Below are 19,410 nucleotides of genomic sequence, written 5' to 3'. Positions count from 1 at the left end.
GGTACTTAACTCTGGTTTGTGGAGTATCCATGTAGATATAGATCACGCATGATGACGCAGCATGTCCGTGCCGTACCCATGTTCCGTCAGGATTCCCTCAATCACTACTAGTCGTGACCTGAAGTCATACCCGACGGCTTCATACAGCGTAAAGATAGGAGTAACACCGCTACGTCTCTCCAAAACATTGGATGAACGGGACCTCTCCCCAGGTCGCCGCCAAACTCGCCGAAGGTGGTTAACCGGGCTAGTGCAGAATGGCGGCCCATAGCTGAACACGCGGCTACACCAAGGATCAGTTATCCACGCTTCCCTCTCATAGAACCACACCGAACGCAGTCGTTTGTGTAATTCGCTAATCCGGCTGTTGCTAGTCTCCTACAAATAGTGTGGCTGGGCGGGGTAGCCACGCGGTCTTCGGAGCCTTGTCACGGTTCGCGCGGCTCTCTCTCCTTCCCCCCCCCCCCTCCCACCGCCGGTCGAAGGTCCTTAGCGTAAGTTAGATTAACTAGTGTGTAAGCGTTGGGACCGATGACATCAGTAGTTTGGTCCCATAAGAACTTACCACAGATTTCCAAATAGTGTGGCATGATACAGAATGTTGCAGGAATTCTATTACTTGTTCTCTAATGGTAGGCACAAACGTGCAAACGCGATGGGGTTACGATGTGCTTCGTGCACTGTACGGCGACCCTTCATTGTAGTAATATAATGGCGTGTGACAAGGGCCTCCCGTCGGGTAGACCGCTCGCCTGGTGCAAGTCTTTCGACATGACGCCACTTCGGCGACTTGCGCGTTGATGAAGATGAAATGATGATGATTAGGACAACACAACACCCAGTCCCCGAGCGGAGAAAATCTCCGACCCAGCCGGGAATCGAAACCGGGCCCTTACGATTGACAGTCCGTCGCGCTGACCACTCAGCTACCGAGGGCGGACTTCGTTGTAGTGGTCAGACGTGTTCGACTGGAACGTTGATTACGAGTACATCTGAACGCTCTACAAATCTAGATATTGCAGGAGTCGACAATGGAGATCCACAATGAGGTCCCTTTCAAACTGTCAGGTGCTGATAATGCTCTCTCATTCTTACGCAGCATCTCCGTGGCCTTCACAGTGACTATTCAATATCTGACGCTGTTCACGCCCATTATGTACCCTACCACGCGAGAAAACAATACTAAACAACACTAACGAAATGTTGTAGCCCTCCTACCCGTAACAAAGAATTACAGCACTAGACGTAAGCTGTTTTACTTTATTTTCTCCTGCATTTATATTCTTTATTAACGTTTTCATATTCAAAAGGGATCTACTTCGCCGCACGTTGGAGAGTTGACACACGCTGAAGAAACAAAAACTTTCTCGCGTGATAGGTTCCAGTCCAAATGATTGGTCTTTTATTTCTGTGTAAATTATGCAATAATCAAGTGGCTCAGTGGATATGTGGGTGTCATTGTAAACCGGCAATGATTTCGCCTGTGCCAACTCTCTATGTCCTCCTTGCTTTCATCATCATGTTCATTCACGGGCAATACTCTACGGACAGTGCTGCCCAAGCACAACTTACGACTTTATTTCATCCAGTACTTCATCTACTACCTTCTCTTCCAATTTCCACACCAAAGGCAAAGGTCCTAGTTTCGAATCCCGGCGCATAACAGGGTTTTAATCTGCCACGAAGTTTCGATCAGCGCACATTCCGCTGCAGAGTGAAAATTCATTCTGTTATTCTAAGAAACTGAAAGTAGCAGCGTACTTCAGGGTGCACGTTAAACAGTATGTCTCCCTAAGTTAATTCAAAAATTGGAGCAGGACAGCGGCATACCAGTTGTAATAGGATCATGCCCTGTAAAGCACCTTTCGAGCTATCAGTCGTCCGACTGTTTTGATGCAGAGCGCCACGAATTCCTCTCGTGTGGCAATCTTCTGATCTCAGAGTAGCAATTCGAATCCACTTCCTCAATTATTTGCTAGATGTATTCCACCCCCTCTAGTCGGAGATTCGAGTCCTCCCTTGGGCATGGGTGTGTGTGTTGTTCTTAGCATAAGTTAGTTTACGGAGCGTGTAAGTCTAGGGACCGATGACCTATGCAGGTTAGTCCCTTAAGAACTCACACACACTTGAACATTTGAACATGTATTCATTCCACTCTCTGTCTTCCTCTACAGAATTCACCCTCTACGGCTATCTCTAGTAGCGTGGAAGTCATTCCCTGATATCGTAACAGATGTACTATCATCCTGTCCCTTCTTCTTGTCAGTGTTTTCCGAATGTTCCTTACCTCGCTGTTTTCACGTGGAAGCTCCTCATTCCTCATATTCAACATTCTTCTGTTGTACCACATCTCTGGCCTCATCACCATATTAAGATGCACTACAAACGTAGAGTCTCACAAATTTCTTACTCAAGTTACGACTTATGTTTGATAACACCAGACTTCTCTCGGCCAGGAACGCTCACCGAGCGAGGTGGCGCAATGGTTAGCACACAGGAATCGCATTCGGGAGGACGACGGCTCAAACCCACGTCCGGCCATCCTGATTTGGGCTTTCCGTGATTCCTCTAAATAGCTTCAGGTAAATGCCGGGATGGTTCCTTCACTAATTCGATGGGACCGATGGCCTCGCTGTTTGGTCCCCTACCCCAAATCAACCAATCAACCAAAAAGGAATGCCCTGTTTGTCATTGCTAGTCTGCTTTCAATGCTCTCCTTTCTCCGTCCGTCACGAGTTATTTTGCTGCCTAGGTAGCAGAATTCCTTAATTTCGTTTACGTCCACTATGTGAAGAAAGAAACACAGTATACATTCATTCATGAGAAGTACAACAACGAAAACTGATTAAAGGAAGGTAGGTTAACACTATGAGCGCTAGCAGCAACGGATGCAAGAGGTTGACAAGAGCAAAAAGTGCAAATGGGAGAAGATAGGAGAATTTCGTTTACTGTTTTACGGCGCGGGGAGGGGGGAGGGGCAACTGACCATATACGAGGGTGAGTCAAATGAATACCTTAAATTTGTAATAACAAATCGAAATTTCGCGCCGTTATCCTGTAAGTTGGTAATCGTGCTACAAACAGCGTGTAGAATGGCCTGTAGGTGGCAGCATAGTGGAGATGCACACATACCGTCGCAGTATCAGTATAAAGATGGCCGCCCCACTTGCGACTTGCACCAGGCACCAACAGCGTTCTGTTATTCGGTTTTTGCGTAGTGAAGGTGTGAAACCTATTGAAATTCATCGACGGATGAAGGTTCAGTACGGCGATGCATGTTTGCCACACACAGTCTACGAATGGAGTAGGAAGTTTGCAAACGGTGTGACTTCAGTGCAAGATGCTCCACGTCCAGGTCAGGCACAACGAGTTATGACTCCTCAGAACATTGCAACAGTTGAAGCCATAGTGAAGGAAAACCGCCGAATGACACTGAATGACATTGCAGCAAGTTTACAGATTAGTCATGAGTCAGCACACCACATTGTGCATAGTGTGCTCCAAATTCACAAAGTGGCTGCAAGATGGGTGCCATGGCAGCTGACTCCTGAAATGAGAGAACGACGTGTTGATGCTTGTGAAGAACTTCATCGGCGCTTTGAACGAGAAGGTGATGGCGTCCTTGCAAGAATCGTTACTGGGGACGAAAACTGGGTTCACTTCCACCAACCGGAAACGAAGACAGCGAGTAAGGAATGGCGGCATTCGTCATCACCAAAACCAATGAAGTTTAGAGCAGAACCATCAGCAGGGAAGGTTATGCTGACTCTCTTTTGGGACGAAAAGGGCGTCATTTTGGAGCATTACATGCATAGAAGGACCACTGTCACCAGTGCATCATACACAGATCTCCTAAAAAATCATCTGCGGCCTGCAATCAAATCATAGCGACGTGGATTGCTGTCAGCAGGTGTTCTTTTGCAACATGACAATGCAAGGCCCCACACTGCCCGTACAACAGTTGCAACAATCACAGACCTGCATTTTGAGTGTCTTCCTCATCCAACGTACTCACCAGATCTTGTCCCAAGCGATTTCCATGTGTTTGGACCACTGAACGACGCAATGGGAGGAAGGAAGTTCCGTTCTGATGAAGAGGTACGCCACGCGGTGCATTAGTGGTTGCGCGGACTACCAAAAGGATTTTTTTCTAAAGGAATTTATGCACTTTGTAAGCTCTGGAGGACTTGCATTGAGCATGGGGGAGATTATGTTGAAACGTGATACAGTTTTGCAACACTTCTGCACAAAAAATAATATTTAAAAAAATATTTAAGGTTTTCATTTGACTCACCCCCGTACGTTAATTTTCTGGTAAACGCTATGAGGGTGACAGAAGCACCTGATTCATCTTCTTCATGAAAGCAGCAGGGCTCCTGATTGTTCGCAGAGTGCAGGATAGCATGAACCTGGGGTGGACACCAGCGACGGAGTAGGAGTTTGCGAAGGTTTTTGTTTTATGGACGACCACAGGTAGAATCCTATGCAGTGTGGTGAGCAACAACCTGAAAAGCTTGTAAGTGTGTTGCAGATTGGGTTGTGCTAAGAAATAACCGTTACGAAATAATTTGGTACGCTGTGCCGTTTCCAAATTATTTACCATTGAATTAGCCAGTCCAGTAGTCGCGCACACAAATTCAAGCAGCATGCCAGAGACAGTGTCGCCAAACTTGTGCTTCGTTCGCTTTCCTCAAACCGAACGAACGTCGCTCCTGCTCACTTAGCTTAAATTTATCATTGCACAAGCCGGCCGCAGTGGTCGAGCGGTTCTAGGCGCTTCAGTCTACAACCGCGCTACCGCTACGGTCGCATATTCGAATCCCGCCTCGGGCATGGACGTGTATGATGTTCTTACGTTAGTTAGGTTTAAGTAGTTCTAAGTTCTAGGGGACTTATGACCTCAGATGTTAAGTCCCATAGTGCTCAGAGCCATTTGAACCATCACTTCACAATGAGGCACATTTTCACTGGTGACCACCATTTGAACATGTGGTAACTCGTGGACCTACACATGTTACGCACTTAAATGCCTGCAAGTGGCAGAATTTGCGTGTGTGATGACGTTGTTGGCTAACTTCAGTGCTAAAAAACCTTTGAAACGACGCAACATATCGAATTTTTTAACAATTATTTCCCAGTAAAATCTCCCATGAAACATTCTTACAAGATTTCCAGACTGTTGCTGAAAAAACCTGTGTAAAGAAGACCGCGTGTTTCTATTATGATGAGACGACAGGTACTTAATCTTTCATGGGAGGTACTGGGATGTACACTCCTGGAAATGGAAAAAAGAACACATTGACACCAGTGTGTCAGACCCACCATACTTGCTCCGGACACTGCGAGAGGCCTGTACAAGCAATGATCACACGCACGGCACAGCGGACACACCAGGAACCGCGGTGTTGGCCGTCGAATGGCGCTAGCTGCGCAGCATTTGTGCACCGCCGCCGTCAGTGTCAGCCAGTTTGCCGTGGCATACGGAGCTCCATCGCAGTCTTTAACACTGATAGCATGCCGCGAAAGCGTGGACGTGAACCGTATGTGCAGTTGACGGACCTTGAGCGAGGGCGTATAGTGGGCATGCGGGAGGCCGGGTGGACGTACCGCCGAATTGCTCAACACGTGGGGCGTGAGGTCTCCACAGTACATCGATGTTGTCGCCAGTGGTCGGCGGAAGGTGCACGTGCCCGTCGACCTGGGACCGGACGGCAGCGACGCACGGATGCACGCCAAGACCGTAGGATCCTACGCAGTGCCGTAGGGGACCGCACCGCCACTTTCCAGCAAATTAGGGACGCTGTTGCTCCTGGGATATCGGCGAGGACCATTCGCAACCGTCTCCATGAAGCTGGGCTACGGTCCCGCACACCGTTAGGCCGTCTTCCGCTCACGCCCCAACATCGTGCAGCCCGCCTCCAGTGGTGTCGCGACAGGCGTGAATGGAGGGACGAATGGAGACGTGTCGTCTTCAGCGATGAGAGTCGCTTCTGCCTTGGTGCCAATGATGGTCGTATGCGTGTTTGGCGCCGTGCAGGTGAGCTCCACAATCAGGACTGCATACGACCGAGGCACACAGGGCCAACACCCGGCATCATGGTGTGGGGAGCGATCTCCTACACTGGCCGTACACCACTGGTGATCGTCGAGGGGACACTGAATAGTGCACGGTACATCCAAACCGTCATCGAACCCATCGTTCTGCCATTCCTAGACCGGCAAGGGAACTTGCTGTTCCAACAGGACAATGCACGTCCGCATGTATCCCGTGCCACCCAACGTGCTCTAGAAGGTGTAAGTCAACTACCCTGGCCAGCAAGATCTCCGGATCTGTCCCCCATTGAGCATGTTTGGGACTGGATGAAGCGTCGTCTCACGCGGTCTGCACGTCCAGCACGAACGCTGGTCCAACTGAGGCGCCAGGTGGAAATGGCATGGCAAGCCGTTCCACAGGACTACATCCAGCATCTCTACGATCGTCTCCATGGGAGAATAGCAGCCTGCATTGCTGCGAAAGGTGGATATACACTGTACTAGTGCCGACATTGTGCATGCTCTGTTGCCTGTGTCTATGTGCCTGTGGTTCTGTCAGTGTGATCATGTGATGTATCTGACCCCAGGAATGTGTCAATAAAGTTTCCCCTTCCTGGGACAATGAATTCACGGTGTTCTTATTTCAATTTCCAGGAGTGTATATGCACTGAGGAGTCGGTGAAGCAGACATAGCACATGGTACTGACGTAACTGGTCTGTGCGCAACAACCCTAACTGGGTGGGTAAAATACTGACATGGGCTAATAAATGGATGTTGCAGATATAACCCAAACAACCATTCGTGGTTAGCTCTAACCGTCTAATGTTCTCACTACTCGTGCCGTATTGGATTGAATCAGAATAGAGTAGGTTAGATAGAACGAGTGATTACACCAGCTGACGCTTCCCACGTTATGCAATGTGTTCCGAAACTTTTTGAGGGTGTAGAGGCAAGCTGAAGTCCTTCTCCACGTGGTGAAAGTAATTTCTGTCCAGCTGAAATCCGCGTACAATCTTACTTCAAAGCTGTCCATTGTCTTGGGATATGCTACAGCAATACCACATACTCCTGTTTTCCACAGATGAAGAAGAGATTGTGGGATCGACGTTTGACTCAAATGGGGAACCCAACGGCGCCGTGACACGACTCGACAAATAGATGGCAGTGTTTTTTGTAGAGGACAAGATCGTTACAGTATCGTAAGTCTTTTGTGGTTGACGGTCAGTGTAAATAAATCCCTCTTCTGTTCATATGTATGCTATAAATGTGTGCTTTCTGACGTCGTAAAATATCTTTAGACATCGTAAAGAAGTTGGCAGCTACGCTAGGATTTCAGGATGGCCAAATAAATTTAAGGGTACCTTTGATCTCCACCAAAATGTTGTCTCGGAACTCCAGTGATGGAACAAGTTCAGCGTGGAAAGAGGTTTCTAAACCCTAAGAAAGACAAACTTATTTACGACTGCCGTATACGTTACTCAAAACTAACTACAATTATAGCATCGAAACTGGTAACAAGTGGTGTGTTCCAGTGAAAACACCGAAATTTAGGATTTACTTCAATGTGAGCAACAAATGTTTGCATAGTAGCGTCACAGGATGCCACTTGCGTGATGTAGGATTACAAATAAATGTTAATTCAGGATACAGCTTGTATTATCTGTGAGATTGTGGCAAGTATCACAGCTGGCAAAATGTTGTACAGTGACCGTGATTAGTTACAATTAAAAGAAAATGAGCCCTCGGTCACTATTTTTAACAAAACGGACCCTTTTCAACCTGCACCACGCAAGTAACGAGCAGCCCTTAGTGGCTCGCCATCACAGTTTTCTTTATCTTAAATATCTTTGTGACTAATGCCCATTTGGCATATTTATTATTTTATAAATGACATAAGTACTGCCAGTCTCTCACGATGATTCCGTACTTATACCCTATTATACGTTTCTAGTCATAATTCTGGTATAGAATACAGATCATTCTGTGATTTAAATTCTGAGGAAGACACACCTAGCAGTGTTGAAACCAGGTTAATTTGTTAAAAATAGTGACCGAGGGCTGTTTTTCTTTTAATTGTATCAGAGCTGGGTTTTAATGAAGCGTCATGTGAAGTGTAGTATGTCGTTATAGTGATATGCTATTGAATTAAGTAGCGCTGTTATCTCCCAGAGCTGTCCACAGGGGGCCGGCCGCAGTCTGGAACCGCGCGACCACTACGGTTGCAGGTTCGAAGCCTGCCTCGGGCATGGAGGTGTGTGATGTCCTAAGGTTAGTTAGGTTTAGGTAGTTCTACGTCTAGGGGACTGATGACCTCAGAAGTTAAGTCCCATAGTGCTCAGAGCCATTTGAACCATTTGTCCACAGGGCTCGGACAAAACATGATGATAACTTTGTGAAGAGACATCTGCATTATTAGTCTGTCAGTGCTCATTTAGCATGAATGAAGCTTATGTGAGACATGAAAAGAGAAAAACGAAGTCAAGCAAAACAGAGGGATATGTAGAGACTCCTGGAAACGGCGCTAATTTTGTGGAACACTTTGAAAAGAAACAAAATCCTGATTAACACGTGGTTGGCTCGCCTTTCATGTGAATTACAGCTTAAGTCTAACACAGAATGGACAAACTCAAACATAGTGACACGGATCCATCTCTTCTGATGACAGGTCGACAAACACTTCGACAACAAAACAATATTTTCATTAGTGCGCTGTTGGTCTTCCTGTTACAGAATTTACTGGTTGTGTCCGACATGGGATGGACAAAGTCATGCAAAACACTCAGAGCGACAGGCCTGTGTGTCCACTCGATCTGCAAAAAGATCAGTAAATCACATGAATGCTGTGAAAAGGACATAACGTTACTGGTTCGTGGATCCCCCGTTTGCATTAATTCAGCTTGTGTCTGATTTGTGATTTCTGCTAAACAGAGAGATACGTATTCACTCCTCCTGCAAGAACAGCTCTAATTCAGACTAGCACTCCTAAAAGAGACAAAATACTTATTAGAGGGTTGTTGGTCCTCCTTTTGAATTATTTACGTCATCAGAAGATTAAAAATAACTGCAAAATGATTTACGTACGATATCTCTGTATGAAAATATACAGTATAAAGTCTCCCAAATGAGTACTAAAAATCCCTTTATCTTTAGATTGTAGGACAAATCACACACATTTAAAGCCTATCAATTCAACTATATACCAAGGGATTACAGTTACCAACAACTTACATCATAACCACCAAATAAAACATGCTGTGGGGAAGGCGAACTAAGGTCTGAATTTTATTGGAAGGTTACTTACAAGATGCAACAAATGTACTAAAGAGACCGTCTACACTACACTTGTCCGTTATGGATTACTGCTGCGCGGTATGCGAAACTTCCTAATAAGTTTAAAGAAAGGCAACTCGGTTTGCATTATCACCAAATAAGGGAAAGAGTGTCAAGAAATGTAAAGCCAGTGAGGGAAACAGCAATGAAAGTAATGGTGCTTTTCGTTGTAGCGAGATATTTTTGCGAAAATTCAGTCATAACGTTTCTTCCAAACGCAAAAACGTTTTATTGACTACCATGTACATAGGAAGAAATGACCATCGTAATAAACTAAGAGATATCAGAGCTCGCAATGGAAGATTACGAGGTTCATTCCAACCAACCCATCCATAATGCTATCTGGGAGTGGAGCATCTACATCTACATCTACATCTACATTCATACTCCGCAAGCCACCTGACGGTGTGTGGCGGAGGGTACCCTGAGTACCTCTATCGGTTCTCTCTTCTATTCCAGTCTCGTACAGAAGTCATCTGAAAAGGGAGGGCTATGACCCCTCTGTAAATCAGTCAACTATAAATTGCAGAATTATCATGTAGATGTGGATGTAGATGGAGTGAACAAAGTCATGCACACGTCAGAGGCATAGATATCCGCTCTTGCTGCAAAAGTTTGCAAATTCATATGGTGTCATTAGGGGAGACGTTTACTGCGCAGGTCGTTCACCAAAGAACACTGTTTGCTGCACTAGGTGACAATGTACCTAAAGAACCCAACCGTGTAATACGTCTAAGCAGACCAAGAAGTGGGCTAACATCACAGTTCGACGACGCACCCCATAGCATTGCTGAATCCCAGCTGGACGGACATATTCAAAAAAATGGTTCAAATGGTTCTGAGCACTATGGGACTTAACATCGGTGGTCATCAGTCCCCTAGAACTTAGAACTACTTAAACCTAACGAACCTAAGGACATCACACACATCCATGCCCGAGGCAGGATTCGAACCTGCGACCGTAGCAGTCGCGCGGTTCCGGACTGCACGCCTAGAACCGCTAGACCACCGCGGCCGGCGGACATATTCAACGTGATAGGTTTGTGCTGGTTTTCTCTAAATGTCAGCACGTCAACTGATCTGGCATAAAATGGATGTCGAATTTTCTGTGCAGCTGGTGTTCTCCCAATGCTGTGCCCAGATCGTAAGCTCAGGACATGAAGTGCATTTTTGTGGTAATACATATAGTAGTACTATTCTTGTTGTTTTGTTCTCAGCCTGTAGATTCGTCGGCAGCATTTCTCTTTCTCCATTTTTCTTATCTTCCGCAAGTGGTCTTGGTTTGTCCGCCTGATGTACTGAAGTCTTGGTCGTCTTCGCACATTCTTCCCAGCCATTTTTCCTTCTACTTATTTCACAATATTGGACGATGTCTTTATAGGTGTCCAATCCATTGCTCCCTCTGTTCCTTTCCTCTCCTGTGTCATTAAAGATTTCTTCAATACAATGCATTGAAAACCTGTGATCTTTGCCGCACTGTTCATGTCTCCGAGCGATGTAGGGCAACGCTTCAAACAAAATTTCCGCTTTCTTCGGATTTTTAATGATATTATATCGTTTTGAAAATACCTTGTTCATGACTTCTATGGCCTTTTGGAGTCTTTTTATGTTTTCTCCATGTATAGTTATTCTTTTATCCTATGTATCCTTTCATTCTCTAACTTCATCCTCAATGTATATGTCGAGGAGTAATTCGGAAAGTCTGCATCTCTCTGAAATAACTACATTACTGGCCACTAGAATTGCTGCACCACGAAGATGCCGTGCTACAGATGCGAAATCTGACCGACAGGAAGAAGATGCTGTGATATGCAAATGATTAGCTTTTCAGAGCATTCACACAAGGTTGGCGCCGGTGGTGACACCTACAACGTGCTGACATGAGGAAAGTTTCCAACCGATTTCTTATACACAAACAGCAGTTCACCGGCGTTGCCTGGTGAAACGTTGTTGTGATGCCTCTTGTAAGGAGGATAAATGCGTACCATAACGTTTCCGACTTTGATAAAGGTCGGATAGTAGCCTATCGCGAATGCCGTTTATTGTATCGCGACATTGCTGCCCGCGGTGGTCGAGATCAAATGACTGTTAGCAGCATATGGAATCGGTGGGTTCAGGAGGGTAATACTGAACGCCGTGCTGGATCCCAGGGCCTCGTATCACTAGCAGTCGAGATGACAGGCACCTTATCCGCATGTCTGTAACGGATCGTGCAGCCACGTCTCGATTCCTGAGTCAACAGAGGAGGACGTTTGCAAGACAACCATCTGCACGAACAGTTCGACGACGTTTGCAGCACCATTGATTATCAGCTCGGTGACCATGGCTGCGGTTACCCTTGACGCTGCGTCACAGACAGGAGCGCCTTCGATGGTGTACTCAACGACGAACCTGGGTGCACGAATGGCAAAACGTCATTTTTTCGGATGAATCCAGGTTCTGTTTACAGCATCATGATGGTCGCATCCGTGTTTGGCGACATCGCGGTGACCGCACATTGAAGCGTGTATTCGTCATCGCCATACTGGCGTATCACCCGGCGTGATGGTATGGGGTGCCATTGCTTACACGTCTCGGTCTCCTCTTGTTCGCATTGACGGCACTTTGAACAGTGGACGTTACATTTCAGATGTTTTACGACCCGTGGCTCAACCCTTCATTCGATCCCTGCGAAACCCTACATTTCAGCAGGATAATGCACTGGATACAGAAAATGTTCGACAGCTGCCCTGGCCAGCACATTCTCCAGATCTCTCACCAACTGAAAACGTCTGGTCAATGGTGGTCGAGCAACTGGCTCGTCACAATACGCCCGTCACTACTCTTGATGGACTGTGGTATCGTGTTGAAGCTGCAATTGGCAGCTGTACCTGTACACGGCATCGAAGCTCTGTTTGACTCAATGCCCGGGCGTTTCAAGGCCGTCATTACGGCCAGAGTTGGTTGTTCTGGGTACTGATTCCTCAGGACTATGCAGCCAAATTGCGTGAAAATGTAATCACATGTCAGTTCTAGTATAATGTATTTGTCCAATGAATACCCGTTTATCATCTGCATCTCTTCTTGGTGTAGCTATTTTAATGGCCAGTAGTGTATATTTAGTTTTACAAATTTTTTGTCAGTCTTCTATCTTGTGAAGTGCAGCCTGACTGTTGTAAAGGTGCTGAATTATTTTCCTGTATCGGTGATCGATGGATATCTCTCATACCCCTTTCACGCAATGAGTTTCTCGATGAAACAGCTTCCTGTAGACGTGCGATCGTCTAAGATGTTATTTCTTGTCATGCGTTTTCTAGCTACTGCTTCACTTTTTGGAGCTCTCAGTTAGGATCGACTTTCGGTCAACGTTGTGCTTGGCAGAAGTTATTTCTTGCAGTTTGATGTACGCTCTCACGACAGTGAACATGATACTTCTCCCGACACCAATAAGGGTGGTCGTGTTTTGTAACTGAGGCTCCTGCAAGACAGGCCTCCAACAATAATGCTTGTCTTGAAATCGGAGAGATCAGCCACTATAGTAGACTGGGCGAGAGAAGACCCCTGACAGCTTGCGGCGCTGTTGCCAGTTATTAACTATGAAGCGCAGACAGCTGCTAGCAAAATCAATAGTCGTCTATAGAACTGTGACAATACTGCGTCGTTGCCAGGGAGACGTATACAAAATCTTGTTATGTGACTGACGTAGACGCGCGAAGCAGCCACTGGAACTGCCGGGGTACGTGAAGGTTTTCACGGCCGGATGGTCGGCAAAGACTTTTACGCCCCTTTACTCTCGCATTCACACTTCTGTTCGAAGTACCAATATAGACCTTGCCACAAGTACACGGAATTTTATACACACAGCTAGATGATAATGGTGGCCTTCTATCTTTAACAGAATGAAGTTTTTGTCCTATTTTTCTGGTAGGTTTGAATACCGGTTTCACTTTATGTTTCAGCAAAATTTTGCAGATTCGATCTGTAACCTTACTAATGAAAGGTAAAGACACCGTGTTCTTCCTTTGCTGTGTACCATCCTTGTCCTTTGGCCTGCTGTAATTAGGTCTTAAAACTCTATTAATTTCTTTGTTTGAGTACCCATTCTTTTCGAAGGCCTACGAAAAGAAGTCTGAATACGAGGGTAAAGGAGCATAAAAGTCTTTGCCGACTGGGAAAAATATATAAATCGGCCGTTGCAGAACATGCACTTCAGTCAGGTGACCATGTAGTTAAGTTTTCTGAAACTACAGTTTTAAGTGCTACCACGAACTATTATCCACGACTGTATAGGGAGGCTATTGAAATTTATAAACACGAAGATAATTTTAATAGAAAAGAAGAGGCCTTGAAATTAAGCGAGATATGGACAGTGGCGTTACAGAATCGATAAGTGATTTTTATCTATGACGGACTATTATCGATAGTTACATTTTATCTCTGACTAGTTTTCTCTCTGCTACTATGTGCAAGCTAGACCACGCCCACTTTCCTCGGTATTTAGGCCGCTCTCCGACGCCCGACTCGTCAGTCGGAAGGACTCAGCAGGACCAGCCGTACCTCTGAGGATGTCCAACGTAGTATTGGACGAAACGTTAGGAATAGAAGAATTCCATGGACCACGGCCATATAACCTGGAAGAATTATCAACAACAGTGCCGAGGTACGTCTTTTACCGACTCTACGCTTCAACTGGAAGGGCCCTTTGTTCGCTGTTACTACAGCAGTATTCGTACTAAATGTACAACCCACGTATACACTGCTGGCCTTTTGAACTCCAAGGAATGTTTGCCGTCATCAGTACCCCGAACTTTATGCGTATCTTTTTGTAACAATATGTTGCCCCGCTACTCCATCAGGAACGATGAGCTGCCTCTGCAACACTCAGCAAAAAGATGCCATACACAGAAAAGCGAGTATCAACTTAAGTCCATAGGCCGTTTTACAAAAAAGCGTACTCAGAATGAACGAGTTTTTTCAGGACGGTGACGAAGCTAGCCAGTGCCTCTGAAGGGTGAATTTCTGCGATGAACAACACGGGATAGGCTCCTGCAGGAGCGGACTAAACTAGAAAATAAGGAAAAATATGTCATCACCATCCAATGGCGATATCCGGCGACTACAACCTGTTGTCCTCTCCGGAGAAGGGAGGGCTGTTATCGCTGAAACAATCGGTTTTCGGTTACCCGGACTTTCTTCGACGCCAGTTTAACCTGAGTGTTAAAGCCGGTCAAGATGACCGTTTTCTGAAATAACCGATCTTCGGTTTGGTATTCCTATTATTTTCTGGAATAGACGTAGAAATCGAAGAAAGAGTGAAAAAATTTGACTATCTCAGTTTCAAGATAAATATAATCAAAATGTTAAATTAAATTGGCTAATAAAAGAAAATTTAGTCCAACCACCATTAGCTTCTATATTTCGAAAAGCGATAAGCGGATGAATATCACAAAACGCATCAGTATTATCATACTGATTCTAACTTTTTGAACCTCTGCTCCAAAAACATGTTGTAATAGGGGATAAAAAAAATGGCTCTGAGCACTATGGGACTTAACATCTGAGGTCATCAGCCCCCTAGAACTTAGAACTACTTAAACCTAACTAACCTAAGGACATCACACACATCCATGCTCGAGGCAGGATTCGAACCTGCGACCGTAGCGGTCGCGCGGTTCCAGACTGAAGCGCCTAGAACCGCTCGGCCACACAGGCCGGCTAACAGGGGATCGTACCACCATTTGGACATTACAAATAGTCAGTGTTAAAAGCTGAAATCTCCGTTCGTTTTCAAGAGCTAAAACGAGATATGGCATATTATGCAGAAACACGCAGCAGATCAGTTACTTTCTATTTTTATTGTATAGTATGAGTAAATTTTTTAAAGTTTTTAATTTATTATTGTTAACGGAGTTTCATCCCCCTCTTATTATTTCAAAGAAATAACAGACAAATTCTTAATATGTTAAACCAACTGAAGTATTGTGCTTCATTGCTAGGTCACTTCGTAAAAATATTACCAGACGTGGATTTGTGGCATTCTGGAACACAACGGACGTCCAGCGTCGACGGTGAGGTTGATATTTTGGTTGTTTTTCTCGGTTATTGGTAAAAAGTAAAAAGCCCCTGCCATAACGAAACAAATACCGAAAAATACAGGTTATTCAGAATTAAAATACGGGTACCGATTTGAAACGGTCGGTTTTTCTCATATCTACTCCGGAATGTCTGTGTGTGTGAAATGGCGGGGGGCTGGTGCCGTAGCAGAAGTACTATCCAGTAAGGTCTCAAATATAACCCCTGAAATCAGAACGTGCGATTCCTCTGCCACCTTGGGACCATGTCACCACTCCGACAAATCTGTATTTGCACGTGTAGCCAAGGTATGAAGTACCTCTTGCCCTGATTGCTCAGTGCTTCCCTTTACTCTAACTGATCGATTATAAATGAAAGGATTTAATGACTTCTCCTTCGTTAATGTTTCACACAAAAGAATGAAATAAATGCCGAAATTTACGAACACATGCTCTATTTCCCACAATAGAAAAAATCCAGTAAGTGAATTTACTATCATCTTCCGGGTTATTAAACGTTGTAGGCTAAAATTTGCAATACCCTAAAGTTTAAAAACTTGAGAAAAAGCTTCAGTTCGTTTATTTCCTGACTGTGAGTAACATCTTCTGGAAGACGCTTAAATCACAGTCTCTCAGATTCTTTCGTCGGTTTCAATACGGTAAAATGACATCAAAACAGTGTATACTCTATAGTCTCTACTCACCAAAACACGCCACAATGCTACGTATGAAGAGCGTCGACTTACCTGAAACAAAAAACAAACAATGTATCAGTAATTTAAAACGCATTTAACAAAGAATTAAATATGCAGAACATGTTTAATAAAGATCATACAGAGACAAAAGCTGTACTGAAATTGTCTCATGGGATAAAGCGAGTCAGCCGACACTTATCGGAAGCTATACTACTTACCCATGAAATGGAAATACCAGTAAGGATACAATATAACGAAATTTTATTTCTTGTGTGTACATGGCATACTAGGAAGAATACAGTATGAAATTTGTGGTCACTCGGGGATGCACAGGGTTTGAAATTCCGTACTCGAAAGATAATGGTTTATACACGTCCTAAAAGCCTAGTGGATATGACGCAAATTTTGACTAGTCAAGGGCGCCCATACGACAGGGGGGGGGGGGGGGTCTAGACCTAGGGGTGTGGAGTATTTTTAACATCTTTGAAGACGAGTGGCGACTTTTAATTAGCCATATAGAAGTTCCAGCTACGACCCTATTAAAAACTTGCGTAATAACGACTTTTAAACAATTTTCTTGAAGGAGAAGCACCTCACTACACTATATTTTTTCCTTTCCCTGACATCTAGGGGAGGAGAGGTACCTCCCTCTCTCCACTTTGCCAGCAGGTATGAGTGCTTTTGTAACTGGTAACAGTAAACTTGCAGTTTCAGTTGATATCACGGCATGTCTGGTGGGACAAACAAAGTCACTTCCAATGAAATATGGAACTGACATTACAGAGGATAAACATTTAGCTCATCGATTATAAAAAGCACTGAAATCTTTCTATGCTTCAGTGTGTCATTTGCTATAGAACACCAACAAACCATTAATTCAAAAGTAACCTCTATTGCGAAGGACGTTAGAATACCCAATGGATTTGCTTTACGGCTTTTAGGGGATACACGACTTGTGTATTCACACAGGTCGCTACTGCGTGTAGGTATCGATTATCGAGGTCGAAGCGCCGGGAGCGCTGCGTCTGTTAGTTTAGGAATAGAAGTCTTGAGGTAGACTTCACAGTCAGTGGTGCTGGACAAAATCAGCAGTTGAGCGCATCGCTCTCGCCACGGGAAAACCGTCATCCCCTAGAACTACTTAAACCTAACTAACCTAAGGACATCGCACACATCCATACCCGAGGCAGGATTCGAACCTGCGACCGTAGCGATCGCGCGGTTCCAGACTGTAGCGCCTAGAACCGTTCGGCCACTTCGGCCGGCCAAAATATTCACATAAAAAATTATTAAATGTTAGGCTGACACTGACATTAACAATTTGAAATACAGCAATTGAGAAGGGTATAGAAAATCCTGTTGGATATCAGCAAAAATAACGGACAAAAAAACGCCACTTTAGTATAACTCCAAGTGGGGAAACAGATAATAAACTTTAAAAACCACTTATTCAGCCTTGATGACATCTACAACAATTACTTTCCTTACGAAACTTTTAATCAGGCCAGGTTAATGGATTTATTGCATAAGTTTCATGCTTTCTATTTTTATTCTCGACTAAATCGAAATTTGTTAACATCGAGTATAGATTTAAGTATCAGAAAGTCCTTTCTGAAAGTATTTGTATGGAGAGTAGTCATTTATGGAAGTGAAACGTGGACGATAAATTGTTTAGACAAAGAAGAAGCTTTCGAAATTTGGTGCTGCAAAAGAATGCTGAAGATCAGATGGGTAGGTCACATAACTAATGAGGAGGTATTGAATAGAATTGGGGAGAAGAGAAATTTGTGGCACAACTTGACCAGAAGAAGGGATCGGTTGGTAGGACATATTCTGAGGCATCAAGGGATCACCAATTTAGTGTGGGAGGGCAGCGTGGAGGGTAAAAATCGTATAGGGAGACCAAGAGATGAATATACTAAACATATTCAGAAGGATGTAGGTTGCAGTAGTTACTGGGAGGTGAAGAAGCTTGCACGGGATAGAGTAGCATGGAGAGCTGCATCAAACCAGTCTCTGGACTGTAAGTCCACAACAACAACAAATCGATGACTGTATTTAGGGCTGTGTTGCACCCAATATAGTCTGAGAAGATTGCAATCCCTGAAGAGGACATCTTTTCGACGTTCAAATTTCACAACTTTTTCCTTCTATTTTACTGCAGAAAATGGCACTCTCTGTTTTCAGCTGACGAGATTAGGTCCCGCGATTAAGCATAAATATACAAATCTACACACAACTGTAGCAGCTCTGGCCTGCAGAACCGAACTTATTCAGGAAGTCATCACGGTAAACTACTGTTGTGATTCCATTGTGCAGTCTGCAGTTCCAGAAAGGGTACGTGGTGTTAGAGACAAGACTGGTGGGACCATTTAGGCAAAGTTCCGAAAAAATTCCGTATCCATCATGACTGCAGTATAGCGCCGATAGCGCCGCCCGACTAGGATATAGCATGATTTCCTGTGAACAGCGTGATAACAAAAGAATTCCAAGAAATATAGTAACTCACTAAAGCTACAATATTTCTCGTCGGGCTGAGCCGTATTACACCTACAGCTCACTATTGTCACTGATAGAAATGCGCGAGAATTCTGTAATGGATAAAAAGCGTGCACCCAGATTCCTGTAGGAGGAAAGTGTGCAGTTTTCCGCACCGTCAATCGCTAAGGGCTCCTTCGTTTACTCTACGCTTGAACCTTGGGATGAACAGAGTGTAGTGAGTGAAAAGTGATTCGGGCGGCCGGCATCACCACGAAAGTCGGGGATGGATGGGGTTGACGTGTCACTGCAGTGGGTAATATGCTTAGGTTCGAGGTGTGGCGCCGTGGTGCGCCCCACAATTGGATTCCCTTCACGAGCACGACAGAGCGAGTCAACGTCTCCCATATCCGAGCCAGTTTACCGGCAATGAACCGCACAGCACCCTTTCCACTAAGGCACAACGTTTTACTTACCAAGCGTTATCAAAGTAATCGGAAGCCTGCAGGAAATTAGGGACATTATACTATCATACAGAGTTCTACTCATGCTGGAGGAAGCGCATTTTTCGTTAGCGCGCCCAGTGGAGCCTCGATCTACTCGGCCCTCTTTAATCTGAATCTCCAGTTCAACCGGATACCTACTTTTTTTTAGTGTAGTAAGTGAACAGTGCTCTGGAAGTGTATAAAACAAAGACTCGATACCATTCGTTGACTTTGACCAATGACGTCATACAAAGCCTCAAAATGCAACACGAACGTAATTCCAAAATGGCGGCCAGTGACATTACCCGCTCCCATTGGGCTGAAATGTAAGCATCAGT

At 44.8% G+C, this 19,410-nt stretch overlaps 1 protein-coding gene across 1 annotated transcript in view; it reads right to left on the bottom strand.

The window, feature by feature from the left end:
* Positions 1-19,410, bottom strand: part of LOC126455846 (uncharacterized) — a 187,236-nt gene that overhangs the window by 119,667 nt on the left and 48,159 nt on the right. The window lies entirely within an intron of this gene.

This window comes from Schistocerca serialis, chromosome 2 (assembly GCF_023864345.2).
Source record: "Schistocerca serialis cubense isolate TAMUIC-IGC-003099 chromosome 2, iqSchSeri2.2, whole genome shotgun sequence".
Lineage (NCBI taxonomy): Eukaryota > Metazoa > Arthropoda > Insecta > Orthoptera > Acrididae > Schistocerca > Schistocerca serialis.
Note: the sequence above shows the minus strand (reverse complement) of the source record. Positions and strands in the feature narration are given on the sequence as shown.